The sequence below is a fragment of the Phodopus roborovskii genome, unplaced genomic scaffold (genome assembly GCF_943737965.1).
Source record: "Phodopus roborovskii unplaced genomic scaffold, PHOROB, whole genome shotgun sequence".
In the NCBI taxonomy this organism is placed as follows: domain Eukaryota; kingdom Metazoa; phylum Chordata; class Mammalia; order Rodentia; family Cricetidae; genus Phodopus; species Phodopus roborovskii.
In genome coordinates, this window is record NW_026126541.1 from 24,943,581 (window position 1) to 24,957,989 (window position 14,409).

Consider the following 14,409-nt stretch of genomic DNA (forward strand, 5'->3'; position numbering starts at 1 on the left):
TTAATCAAAATCACAATGAACAGTGCATGCAATATATACACAGACATAGATATACAATTGTGTGTAGATAAACACATAGATTATCACAGAGATTATGAGTTGTATGTCTATGTAAGAAGCATTTCCCCTAACCAATCACAAGGCAGATTCATCAGAGTTCATAATATTTTCTCATGTTTTTCTGCATTTAGGTATTAGATTTACTGTTGTATCTTAAAACTTATGTGTCTAAAATATACACAAATAACAAAGTGCAAAGGTAAAGTATTTACATTGTGTCACTCAAAGAAATGCAGTCTATGCAGAACTTTACAGCCCATTAATAAAGGACAACCCTGCTTTGAGGTAGGTAGAAACTTCTTTAGTGAATACTGGAGACAAAGGACACCCAGTCTCGGTAAAAGGCTGAGAAGGAATGTTGGAGACAAATTAATCATGCTATTTACATTTACATAATTAAAGTTTTAATTTGGAAAATGGTTAGAATATATGTATATATGTGTGTGTTTTGAAGATGTAAAAAAGTATTTCGAGTTCTCTGTCAATGGAGAAGCTGCATGTGGGTAACAGAACTCATTTTCTGGAAAGGGCATCATGCTACCAATAACAAGGACAGTACAGTTTTGCTTTCCAAATTTTAATATCCAAACAAATAACCAGAAGATATCACTCACATCATATTAGTACCCAGAGGACTTTAGTGTTGATTCAAACTCTAGTGACCCCTGTAGACTCCATGATGTGATTCTCTATTTCTGTCAGTCTGGGTGTTGATACATAAGTCCTACTACAATGTGGAACACACTTTCATTATTGGAAAACTAAGGTAATGGCAATGAAGTTTGAAAATCACTTCCCAGATTTGAAGTCTGTCTATTGCTTAACACATGGTTCACTTTTGCAAATTCTTCTGTGTTTGTTTTTTTCAATAATGACGATTATGTAATTCTAACCATAAAACTGCCATTAGAGTGTCAGCAATAGGCAAGAACTATGCTGTTTTTGACATACATATATTAATCCTCACGACAATCTGACAAAGAAGGGATGACTATCCTCTATTAGAAATGACCATACTGTGACTGGAACCGGGAAGCCACCTATGCGCATAGAGGCATGGTAAGACCAGTGTTTTGCTTTTCCTACAAAAGAGCTCTTTTGTAAAATGACATCAGAAACAAAGGGTGACAGTGCAAGCAGCAGGCATAGAACAGCACTTGGTATCTAATAGATAAATATTAATTAATAACCCTTTCTCTCTAGATAGGGTCAATAGTACATATTTAACTATGGTCAGGAGAGATAGCATTATGAATTGACAGGAACTGGGAAAGAGACCACTTCCGTAACTTCTGTTTCCAAATCTTGTATTTCTCTGTTCCTCTGGGTCTGCTCAATTAACTAGTGTGTGTCTGGGGTGGGGGTGGGGGGCAGGTATTGGGATTGGTGGTCACAATATTATTATCTGCTCCCACAACTTGATGAGACTGGTATTAAAAAAAAGAAAAAAAAAAAAAAAGCCCCTAGTGATGAACTGGCTTTTTGAAGCCCATCCCATAATAAGGTGAAATGCCTTGCATGGGGGTGGGGGGGAAGGCTTTGTTTTGCCCCAACTGAATGACTCTCCATGGGAAGACTTACCCTTTCTGAGGAGTAGATAGGAGTGGTTTGGGGGGGAGGGGGAGGAGAAGGAAGGGAGGGGGGAACAGCGGTTGGTATGTAAAATGAATTTAAAAAAATAAAATAAAAGAGCCCTAATCCCACAGCTTCTCCTCACCACTGATACCATCTCAACCCAACATGCTTCTCTTAATCCTCCTTAATTGTCTAAATCCTTCGTTTAAAAATTCATTCTTAGATATCAATTTATATATAAGCTCTCTTGCCTGTATGTTTGTATATTCACCAGATGGTGTTATCTCCCTTGGAACCATAGTTGTGAGCCAGCATGTGGATCTTGGGAACAGAACTTGGGTCCCTGGGAGGAGCAACAAATTCTCTTCGTTTCTGAGCCACCCCTCCAGTCCTGACTTTTTAAACTTAATTGTCAGGGTCTTTCCCTTCCCTCCTTGGGGATTCTGTACAATGTCATGTTTTATAAGGCAGTTTGAAATGGTTTTAGTTTTGTTGGGAGTTATTAAAACTAGGACTACAGCTGAATATGTTTCTGTAATTTTCGGGTACAGTGCAAGTTTAGACTCCATGAATATCAAGAGTCAGTGTCTGATGACCTAAATAGATGCAGTTTAGCTGATGTAGACATCAGATTATTTGATAGGCGAGGGTTTCTCAGTTCAGTGTGGACCAACAAGGATCTCTGGGAACTTGATTAAGTGTAGTTTCATGGGCTCCACTCCAGACATTCTGAGTCAGAGTCTCCTAACTTAGGTTTGTATGTTTGATCAAGATCTCTAGATTATAGTAGAGGCTAATGTTGTTTCCAATCTACAACAATATTTTCATATGAATTGCGCTACAAGTTCTAAATACACAACTTGGTGACTAACACTTAGAGACAAGCCCTTTTAACTGCACTCCCCACTGGCTTTATGGAAATGGGAAAGGGCATTTCTTTCAGTTCAGGAAGGCTCTTTACACCATCTGTAGAACATCACTCTTTGCCTCCTACACTCTTGTGTAATGACTTATCTGCATAACTTCATCCAGTGTCAGGTTTCTATACCCACCTGTTGTGGTGACAGAAAAAGCAAAAAGCTATTGATGTTAAGAAAGGATGAAATTTGGAAATTTTCTTCAGATTTTAATTTAATCGTTATCCAGCATCCTTCCTCAATATTTTCACTACATAAATTCACTACCCGTTAGCCTATCAAGCATCTCTTCATATCTAAATCTGACCAACCCTGGTGCTTAGATGCTTAGATTTTCATTCTAGGTGTTGTTTGTTTGTTTGTTTTGTTTGTTTGTTTGTTTGAGACTGGGTTTCTCTGTTTGGCTTTGGAGTCTGTCCTGGAACTAACTCTTGAAAACCAGGCTGGTCTCAAATTCACAGATGTGCCTGCTTCTGCTTCCTGAGTCTTGGGATAAGAGGCATGCAGCACTCCAGGCTTTTTTTTTTTTTTTCTTTCAAGTATTAGATTCATTGTTGATTGATTAGTTGAGGCAATATTTTTTCTTTCCTGTTCAAAGAAATACTTTGCTTAGTTTTAGGAAACAAATAACTGCATGCTAAAGGAAAATTCTTAGTACTATAAGAAAAACATTGAGAACGTTGTGAAATCATCAAAACCAACTACTCCCCTTCACTTTTGTGCAATACCACATTGTTTCATCTTGTCTTGAGGGATGACAAGGATTCATCAGCAAGGAGTGAGAAGGACTCTCTCCTGGAGTCTGTGTCAGAGCTCCTCCATTTGATAAGAAGTTTGAAAACTCAGAGATTTTGAAGTCTGTCTTTGAATAGTCACAGCTACATCTTGAATAATAAGAAAAGCAAACTGTGTGTAGAAAACTGTACAACATTGCTTAAAGACACAGATGACAATATGAATAAGTTAAGACAGTTAACGTTTTTAGTGTAAATAATCTAGAAAATTATTCTAATTTTTGAAGATTATTTAATACAACTTCAATCAAAATTCTGGTTTATTTTGAAAACAGTAAAAATTTATTTTTTCAATAATAAAGATGATGGTATAAACATATTTAATAATATAGATTTGAAACAAAGAAAAAAAACTTAACCATATTTTACATATTTTTAAGATAGATTTTCAAAGTTGAAGTGTTTAACTTTGTGGATGGAGAGCTAATCTGCCGCAGTCTGTAAAGGGTAACAGACAGGCCAAAGTGAATTATAAAACAGCAAAGTGTCATGGAAAATTCTTTGTACAACATATAAGACTAATTATACAATATCAGAGGAAATGGTCAAGTATTAAATGCTAACATTCAAAGACATTTTGGAGAGGACTGTGATCTTAGAACAAAGCATTGTACTTTGTGAAATTAGTATAGGATTAGTATATAATCCTAATTATATAAACATTCTCAAATTTGAGATGATAAACCCACCCCAAATGAATATTATTAGTAAACTAATATTGGTATAATATCTGTTCTAATTACTCCCAGAAAGGGAGAAATAAATAAACAAATAATGGAGGAAGTAATAAAGGGGAGAAAGAAGGAAAGAAGAAAGGAAGGAAGGAAGGGTGAAAGAGAGAGAGAGAGAGAGAGAGAGAGAGAGAGAGAGGAAAATAAAAGTGGAAAGAAAAATCTCAAAATCAGCCCATGATCATAGCTTCTATATCAGTGATTCTCAACCTGTGGGTTGTAATCCCTTTGAACTTGAACTTTCACAAGGATCACAGGGGTCACAGGGGTCAGACATCATGAATATGAGACATTTATCACAACTCCTAACCATAGTAAAATTACAGTTATAATGTAGCAATGAAAACAATTTTATTATTGAGGGGTCATCTCAACATGAGGAACTGTATTAAAGGGTCACATCTTTAGGAAGGCTGAGAACCACTCCTATATAAATGAACTATGACTTTAAGATCAATAAGGACCTTTAACTATGTTTCATGCAATTTTTTGTTTTATTAAGTTTACTTTGAATTATGTGTATATGTGTGAGTATCTGTGTATGGGTATGAGCATGTGAGTATTGATACCTGAGAACTTCAGAAGAATGAGCCAGATTCCCTGGAACTGGAGTCACAGGGAGTTAACCTCCTCTTGAGAACAAACTTGGTCCTCTTGAGGAACAGCATGAAGTTCTTCCCTGAGCCCTATGCTAACAGCGTTCTAAAGAGGTTTGAATCGTGTCAGTTTCTCGAGTCTTGAAGTGTAGTTATCCAGATTAGTAGTTGAGTAATCAGCTTAAATAATTTGCTAATTGTAATATATATTAAGTTTGGCCTTTATGAGTTGTATCTTGGACTCTTGAGGCCTAAAGTGAAAGAGTAGTTTTGAATAAGGAGATTTGCCTTATCAACTAGGAAACAGACAAAAAAAGACCTTGCAGTGTGCATCATGCTTTTCTAGAGGTGACTTCACTGTTCTAAGGTCCTCAACCACTATGGTAACAATGCCTGTCTGACTCCATCTCAGTGTCTGTTTGTGGAATATAATAAAGATTCCAGAAAGAGCTTTTAATTGTTAGGAGTGGTGTAAATGAGTACACATTCTGACACAGGCAACAGAGTAATCAAACAAGTCTAGGAAGAAAACAACCCCATTGTACACTAATTATTCTTGAAGGCATACCTTGATGCTTTGATAGGAGGGTATGAATTGAGGGAATGGTGATGTCTTCCTTGAAGCACAAGGTTATTAGTGTTAAAAACCCTATCATGGCACAGTGGGAGAAGATTTCCAAAAGAAACTCAGAAGTAAACTCAGTTTTACTATAGTAATTAAGACCCCTATTATCTGAGTGAGAGGCTCGTTGTGCTGACTTTGATCAGGGATGATAACATGGCAAATCCACTGTAGACATTCCAGCTCTCATCTATAAATCTGAGTAGGGCCTCCTGGAATTGATGGGAGGAGATGATAGAAAGAAGAATCGGGGAGTAGCATGTTATTAGGGATTTAGTGCTCTCACAGATACATCAAATACAGTCTTCATGGTTTAGATATAAACTGTCATCCTGAAATGTGCAAGTGTCAGCATTTGATCTCCAGGTGGGGCAACTTTAGAAGGTCATGGAAGCTTTGAGAGGTGGGACCTGGCTGGCAAAGCAATCAGGGGGCATCAGGTCCTTGGCCAATCTTATCTCTGGCCCTTTCTGTTCCTATCCTCAGCAAGGTAACAAAGCTATGGCATAGGCTTGCACGCTGTGATGTTATTTTCAGATGCATGAGGCCAAGTGCCTGTGGACTTACACATTTGAAAACATCAGCAAAATCAAGCTTCCTTTATTTATTTATTTTCATTTTGCATACTACTCCAAGTTTCCCCTCTCCTCCCTTCTTCCTCCCCTGCCAAGAGATGCCTCAGTGATTGAGAGCACTGGCTATTCTTCCAGAGGACCTGGAATTCCCAGCACCCACATGGTGGCTCCAACTTCCTCTTCCTGACATTGTTTTGTCAGGTATTTTGGTTATTGTAATGTAAAAGTAATTGATTCAGAGACATTTTTAAAAGAAAAATCTATTTTAAAGGTTGAAAACCTAGATATAAAATTGATTGCATTGATGGTCTTAAAATAAATGAATTAATGATGGAGAAAACAAAATCCCTCTGAAGCATTCTCAAGGACAGATTACACTACCAAAATTGAGGGGGAGGAATCAGTAAATAAATAAGAGCATTGGAAAGAAAACAAAGAGGAATGTAGTTTTAAAATACTTACATGTGATATGAGGCCATATTATGCCCTGAGTTCTAAGTTAGTAGAACTTGGAAATCCTGTCACCATGTAGTGATACTGGAAGTGCTTTTGTTTATTTCTTCGTTGTCAACTTGAGCCAAGTTACAGTCATCTGGTAGGTGGAATGCCAATTGAGCAATTGCCTCCATCACATTTGCCTATAGACAGGACCATGGGGCCATTGTCTCCATTAGTGATTGATGCGTATACTGTGAACAACATCACCCCTATTCAGGTTGTACTGGTTTGTAGGAAAATGGTAACTGAGCAAGAAATGGGGGCAAATCCGTAAGCATCCCTCTCTGCCCTGATTCACTTTCTGCATCCAGGTTCTTGCCTCGATTCCCTTCTCATCATATTTTGTGATTAAGATATATAAGGTGTAGTAACCCTTTCTTCCCCAGTTTGCTCATGGTCTTAGACTTTATCACAACAATAGAAACCAAACTACAGTAGGAAAAAAAATTGCAAAAGTTTTAGGATCATGCAGGCTTATATTAAGGTTCCAAAAAGCTGCTGAGTCCAGGAAGTCTATAGCAGCTATCACCCATTCAGGGAAGCCCTAAGAGGCTGTAGTATGAAGTTATGAAGGTGAAGCCAAAGTTAAATATAAACTCAAGGGTGTTGGAGGTGCTGAGATAATGGGATGTTTACTGAGGAGGGTTGCAATCTGAAAAAGACATGACATGTGCTAAAGGCCTTCAAATTGGAGTAGTTGTCTCCTCAAGCCTGAAGTCTAGACAATGCCGTCACAATTCTTAGATGTTAAATGTGGCTTTTCCACTTTGCTTTCATTTGAATTTCCTTGTCATTCTCCTACCCTTGAAGTTTGGAATATGAGAGCTTACCTTGATGCATTTTACACCAGAAGTATATAACTTTAAAAGAAAATGCAATTTTTCAGGGGTTCACAGTTAAAAGCTTAAATCTCAGTAGAGACACCGACTACTGGGAAGCATTGGGCATGCTAAGGTTTTGGACACTTCTGAAGATGGAGTAAGTGTACTTCACCTTAATTATGATAAGGTGATAAGATTTGCAGGTCAGGGGTGAAATATTACGTTTAAAATCATGTTTGGTAAAACTTAAGATGTGGAGCAAATCTCTGACGTCTATTGACAGATGAATGGATAAGTAGAATGTGTTATTTACACACAACAAAATTATATTCAGTCTTAAAGAAAAATGAAATTGGGACATTTTTTTTTGGAAAAATAAGTGGACTGGAAATTATCATGTTAACTGGCATAAGCCGGACTCAGAAAGGCAAATGTTGCAAAGACAGACACACAAAGGCAGACTCACAAGACAAAGGAGTTTTCCTTCACATGTGGATCTTAAATGTTGATGTTCATATGTGTACATGCATGCATGTTTCTGTGGAGGGAAGTAAGCCACAGAACGAGGAAGAGGGTCATTCCTCTCAGTCTGCTTCCTGACTGATGATGGCTAGCGGCTTTTGACAATTGCCTTTTCACAGCAGTCTCAGCAACAACAACTAAACCTCTCCGTAACCAATACAGTGAATTAGTGAGGCTGCCTTTGTTCTTTCCTCATTCTCACTTAAAAAAATTCTAACGTGATTTATTCTCTTGTGGATTTTATTATTTCGCAAATCTCTCCCTCTTCTAAGTGTAGTTTTAACTGTGTCGTCTGTAATGATGGATTAGTGGTCACAGATTGCTTTAATTCTGATTGAAGCAGCTTTTTATCCTTTGGTTTTATAATAAATATTCTGGATCATAGTCTTGGTTTCTTCTGGATTTACGGTCTTTGCTGAGAAGTCTTCTGTCTCTGTGACATATCTGACTTTCTGAGTAACTCATAATTTCTCCTCTGTGGCTTTCCTCTTTCTTTCTCCACACTTTAGACTTTTTAAATTTTTAAATTAATTAACTAATTTCCCCATTCATACCAGTTTCCCTTCCCTCCTCCCTTCCCTTCCTCTTCTTTTTTCTCCTCCCTCTCTCTCCCTTAACCACCCCCATCCACCCCTCCTCCTTTCTGTTCAGAAAAGAGCAGGCCTTCCATATATATCAGCCAGCCATGGCATATCAAATTGCAGTAAGACTAGGCACCTCCTCTCCTATTAAGATAGAATGAGGCAACACAGTAGGAGAAAAGGGTTCCAAAAGCAGGTAACAGAGTCAGAAACAGCCCCTGCTTCTACTGTTAGGAGTTGTACAAGAGGACCAAGCTATACAACTGTAACATAGGTTCAGATGGCCTAGGTCAGTCCCATGCAAATTCTCCTGTTGGCAGTTCAGTCTTTGTGAGACACTATGAGCCCAAGTTAGTGGCTTCTGTATGTGTGTGGTTTTTGTTTTTGTTTTTCGTTGTTTTTGTGTGCTGTTTTTGGGAAATTCCTGTGCCACATAATAATCACAACACTAAACATATAGAACAAAGAGAGAATATTTAAAAGCTGCAAAGGAAAAAGGCCAAGTAACATGTAAAGGCTCTAAAAGACCATAGATGCCAGCACAGACTACTATTCCCAGCAAAACTTTTAAACATCATGGATGGAGAAAACAAAATATTTCACAGTAATATTAAATTTAAATAATACATATCCACAAATCCAACACTATAGAAGATAATAGAAGAAAAGCTCCAGCCCAAGAAGGTTAACTACACTCACAAAAACACAGGCAGTAAATAATCCTACACCAGCAAAATACAAGGAAGGGAAACACACACACACACACACACACACACACACAAAACCACCAAAATAACAGGAATTAACAATCAATGGGCATGGATATCTCAGTATCAATGGATTCAATTCCCCCAGTAAAAAGAAACAAGCTAACAGAATGGATATGAAAACATATCCATCCTTCTTTCTACTGCATACAAGAAACACACCTCAACACCAAGGACACATATTATATCAGAGTGAAAGATTGGAAATTGTTTTTCCAAGCAAATAGACCTAACTAGCAAGCTGCTATAGTTATTCTAATATCTAACAAAATAGATTTCAAAACAAAATAAATAAAAAATAATGGAATACGTTTCATACTCATTAATGAAAAATTCTCCAAGAGGACATTGCCGTTGTTAGCATCTATGCCCCAACCGCAAAGGCACCCACATTTGTAAAAGAAAGATTACTAAAGCTTAAATTACATGTCAAACCCCACACATTAACTGTGGAAGACTTCAATAACCTACTAAACAGAGAATTAATGGAGCTAACAGACTTTATGATTCAAATGGACCTAACAGATATCTACAGAACATTTCACCCAAACAAAAATGTATATACCTTCCTCTTAGCACTTCATAGAACCTTCTCCAAAATAGACTATATACTCTCTCACAAAGCAAGTCTCAACAGATACAATAAAACTGAAATAACCTCCTGAACTTTATCAGGTCACCATGGACTAAAGCCAGATTTCAAAACAACAGAATCAACAGAAAGCCTACAAACTTGTGGAAATTGAACCGCTTTCTACTGAACCACCACTGGGTCAAGGGAGAAATAAAGAAAGAAATTAAAAATTCCTAGAATTCAATGAAAATGAACAAACAACATATCCAAACTCATGGGGCAAATGAACCCCTGAGGTGTTAACTACATGAATGGAAATTTCTTTTCTGGCCATGTCCATTCTGGGAGAGTGTCTGCTAGGATTTCTTTGAATAGTCTCCATCTCAGTTCCCCCTTCTACACCACATCTCCATAAGTTTGGTCTCTACAATGTGTCACAGATGTCCTCTGTGTTGTCACTGTTCTCAGTTTTTCTCTATTACTGTTTAAATGTAACAAACTCTCAACTGCTCTTTTGTCTTTTATATTATATAATATGTTGGCAATGCTTTCCACTGGGTTTTATAATTTGATTTACTGAGATGTTCATTTTCAACATTTGCCCTTTTTTGCCCCCCTCCCTGATTCTCTGTCTCTTTGATGAACACCCTGTCCAAGTTGCTGAGTTTTCCATCCAAGTCTTTAAATGACTTGTTTACTTTATGCATTTATGTCCTTAAGTCTTCTCAGCATTTTTTTTGAAGAAGGTTGAATTGTTTTTTAAAGGTTAGTTTGGATTTTTGTCCAACATTTCAACAGCTTCAGGACCGTTGGATTAAGTTAATGAGACATTATGATCCCTTCTAGAAGTCAATTGCCTGTCTTGCTGTGTTCCTTCGATGTAATCTGTACATCTGTTGAAATGCCTTCCTGTCTGTTTTATATCCGGGTCTTCACAGTGAGCAGCCTACTCTTGGAGGTCTCAATTGTAGTACCACTCAGAGAGCAGACAACAGATCCCAATAACCACAACACAAAAACCAAACAAGACATAGAAATGTAATAAAAGTCAATTACAAGCAACAGAAAAGGCACCAATAACCACTAAAAATAGAGGGGTAAGGTAATATAGAATAAATTACAACATTAAAAATTAATAAAGGTAAAGATGATAATAACAGAAGAAGAAAAGTATGGAGGATGGTGGGAAAGGGGGAAAAGAGAGAAACAAGGTTGAAGTACAGCAAAGACAAAAGACATAAATGTGAAGAAGAGAAATAAAGAGACTACAATTTCATTACAAAATGAAAATGCTTAAGCAAATTATATAAGGGAAAGAGAAATACGAATTAAAACTGCAAAAATAAAAGTAATGAAATAAAATTGTGCCTGTTACTTTGGAAAATGAGGCAGGAACAATCATAAAACAAGGCTTGCCTGGGCGATGGAGTAAGTTAAGGGCCAGCATGAGCAAATTTGAGGTACCTGTCTCCAAAGACAAAATACAAAGAAAGTTGAGGAAAAAGCTCAGTGCTACAGGCCTTACCTAGTCTATACCAGGCCCTAGGCTCAATTTGCACAAATAAAAGGTAGACACATATGAAATCTATACAAGGGAAAGAAAAAAAAAAAAGATTGTTAAGCTCTGTTTCAGTGACTCAAATCCTGGTTTCTGTCTTCCCACTCTGTGCAGGTAGGTGTGTGTTGGTTGACAGGGCAGGTTGGCCAGGGCTAAGTTGTCAACACCAAGCCTCCACTTACCTCAATTGCTTGCCTTTGTGTACTAAAACCCCTTGCTGACCCCAATGAACTGTGGGCCCAGGCAGGTTCCTACTCACTCTAGAGACACCTGCTCCTCCAGTCTCACACCAGGGACAGCCATTGTCCATGCAGAGAGGTGTGCCTGAGTACACAGAAAAGTGGGAGCAGAAGAGAGCTGAGCTCATTCTGGAGCAGAGGTGCAGAGTTGAAGGACCAGTCTGCCTCCCAGGCTCGGCTTTCTCCCACGCTGCACAACAGGAAACTACAAGTGGGCTCCATAGAGTTCAATAAGGAGGCTAAGATGTGGGGTAAATTAGAGGAACTGCTCCACTGGAGATTAAAAACACAACTGCTAAATTCACCGCGCCCTCTAGTGGTAGTTGCTACGGAGATTTAATGTTTGCTAATCCAATGCCAAGTGGTAAACTTTGATAACATACACTTTCCAGCAACGTTGTATGTGCCAAACAGGATATGTATGTATGTATTTATGTATGTATGCATATATGTATGTATGTGTGTATGTGTGTATGTGTATGTGTGTATGTGTGTATGCGTGTGTGTGCATGCATGATATGTATGCATATGTTTAGGAATATATATTCATAAATATATGTATACAATTATAATATATTCTTATATATTAGAAATTGTGGTGTGTGTGTGTAAAAAAGAAATAGAGACCATCAGTTTGAGAAAACAAGGGAGGGCTACACAGGAAAGGATGGAGGGAGAAAAAGGAAGGAGGAAATCAATCTAATTATATTTTAATTTCAAAAATTAAAAAATCCAAAAAAGTAAGTACACTTTGTAGAACAAAGAGTTAGGGAAAAGGAGAATGCTTTCTAAGTAACTATTTCTGTGGTGTAACTATTTTCGTGATAATATTATTAGGTACATTTCCATATCTACACACTTATGGGGTTAACTTTATTATAGTTAAATTTTGTTTCTTAGAAGCAAAATTATGTTAGACTTTAAAGTAACTCTGATATAACCACAAAATGTTTTCATTTTTAATGGCATACATTTCTAGACCTGTTTGTGATTTAAAATATTTGGTCACTGAAAACTAAATTGTATGTACAAAAGTTCTTGATACAATGAAGAAACTAATTGTGCCACAGTAGATGTAAAAATAAAATGGTTGGTTGTGAAGCGATTAAACGTACCACATCATTAAGATTAAAGTTTACATAAGGTAGGCCATCTGCACCTCAGGAAATATTTAGCAATGTCTGGAGACATACTTGTTATAGTAACTTGGAGTGTGTGAGTGCTATTGGCATCTAGTAGGTAGAGTTTAGACAAGGTTAGCAATACCCAGGGCAGGGAATGTGAGGGGGGTACTGGGAAGAGTGGAGGGGGTGGGGGAACTGTAGTCAGGATGTATTCAATGGGAGAAGAAGAAACAGAAATTTAAAAAGTGTATGTGTAGATCTTACTTGGATTCTCCTTTAAACAGCTCAACATTTATGAGATGCTGAGGCATTTGAGCTGACTGGATATGTAACTTGAAGGACGCTTTTGACATGATAATGATATCATTATGCGAAAAAGAGAAGGTATCATTTCAAAACCCATCCTGCAGGAGGAGGGAAGTGGCTGAAGTCACGGGTGGAACAGGAATGACGGAGAGAGTGAAAATAGTAAAGAATATGAAGAAGTTCATCAAACTATACTAATACAAACTAAATTTAAACTTTTATACACTTAAGGGAGAAATGAGGTTCAAAGTTGACTCCAAAGTTGCATTCCAGTGTAGCTAGAAACACTTTACTTGCTTGACTTTGGTGACTCAGAGCAGTGAGTGTGATGCATGTGAACTTGGCACTGTTGAGATATATGTGATGAGAAGTTACCAGGGCATGTGCAAAGGAGTCCCATGTGAGCGAACCCCCCAGCACTGGTGGATGTGCCCACCCACCCCAGAGTAGCAAAGGAGAGAGTGAAACTGAGCTGCTGAGGAAGGAACTACAGTGACATTTACCTCTGTCCAAAGAACAAGAGCCGAACTGCTCACATCTGCTAGACACAGACCAAAATAGGGCAGTCAGGGCAAGAAATGCCAGAAACTTAAGAATGCAATAGTTATGATTTCCCAACATGGTCTAGATAATATATTTTGTTCTTAACTGAAGGCCCCACAACAAATATCTACCACTAACTATTCACTGAGACCTCCTGTCACTTTGGTGATATGGCAACTTTCACTGAGATTTTAAAGGCTCCCAAGTGATCCTGTCTTAAAGTTTTCTGCCATGATAAGAATGAACGAGAAATGTACTGTACTTAAGAAATACTGAAGAGTCTTAGCAAAACACATGGGATGGGATGACACAATGAAAAGAAACATTTTCATGAAAGCTCTCTGTCTTTTACTCATTACATGGGCAACAAATAAGCCTTACCTAATGTATCTCATCCATTTAACCCTACTCTGAACAAAAAGTAGAAATCAAAATGATTTAGTTACATAGAACCTAAAGTCACATCAAAATTTGGAGTGTGTTAATAAAACTTCTAAGTTAGGGATGTTTGGATATTTTCCAAGTTTTGGGGACTTCTTATTTTTCATCAGACTGTGGGAGATGTCTATTTTGGTTCATGTGCCACTAGGAATGTCTCCACATCTTCTTGTAGTTACCAGGACATTGACAGGAACATTTAAAATGGATTTGTTAGGTGGTGACTGTTTTGTGCTTGAGGTCTGGAGTAATGAAGGGCACACTGTGCATTTCCCAGCTTTCTGAATTTACAACTGGGTTGTCCCTTTCTTCTTTACCCATACTCAGTACAGCTGGATTTCTCATGAGTCTCACCAAAAAGAGTACACAATATTTTCAGCATTCCAACAAGGCAGTGGTCATGAATGGTAACTGGGAGCAACACGATCACTGTCAGACACATGAGAAAAGTCAACATTTAGTTTCAGGGTTCTGAATGAACCATGGCTCCCCTAATCTAAAATGAGTCTAGAAAAGATGTTTGGGATGACCCAAAATAAATTTTCACCCTGGCCAAGAAATGTATTTT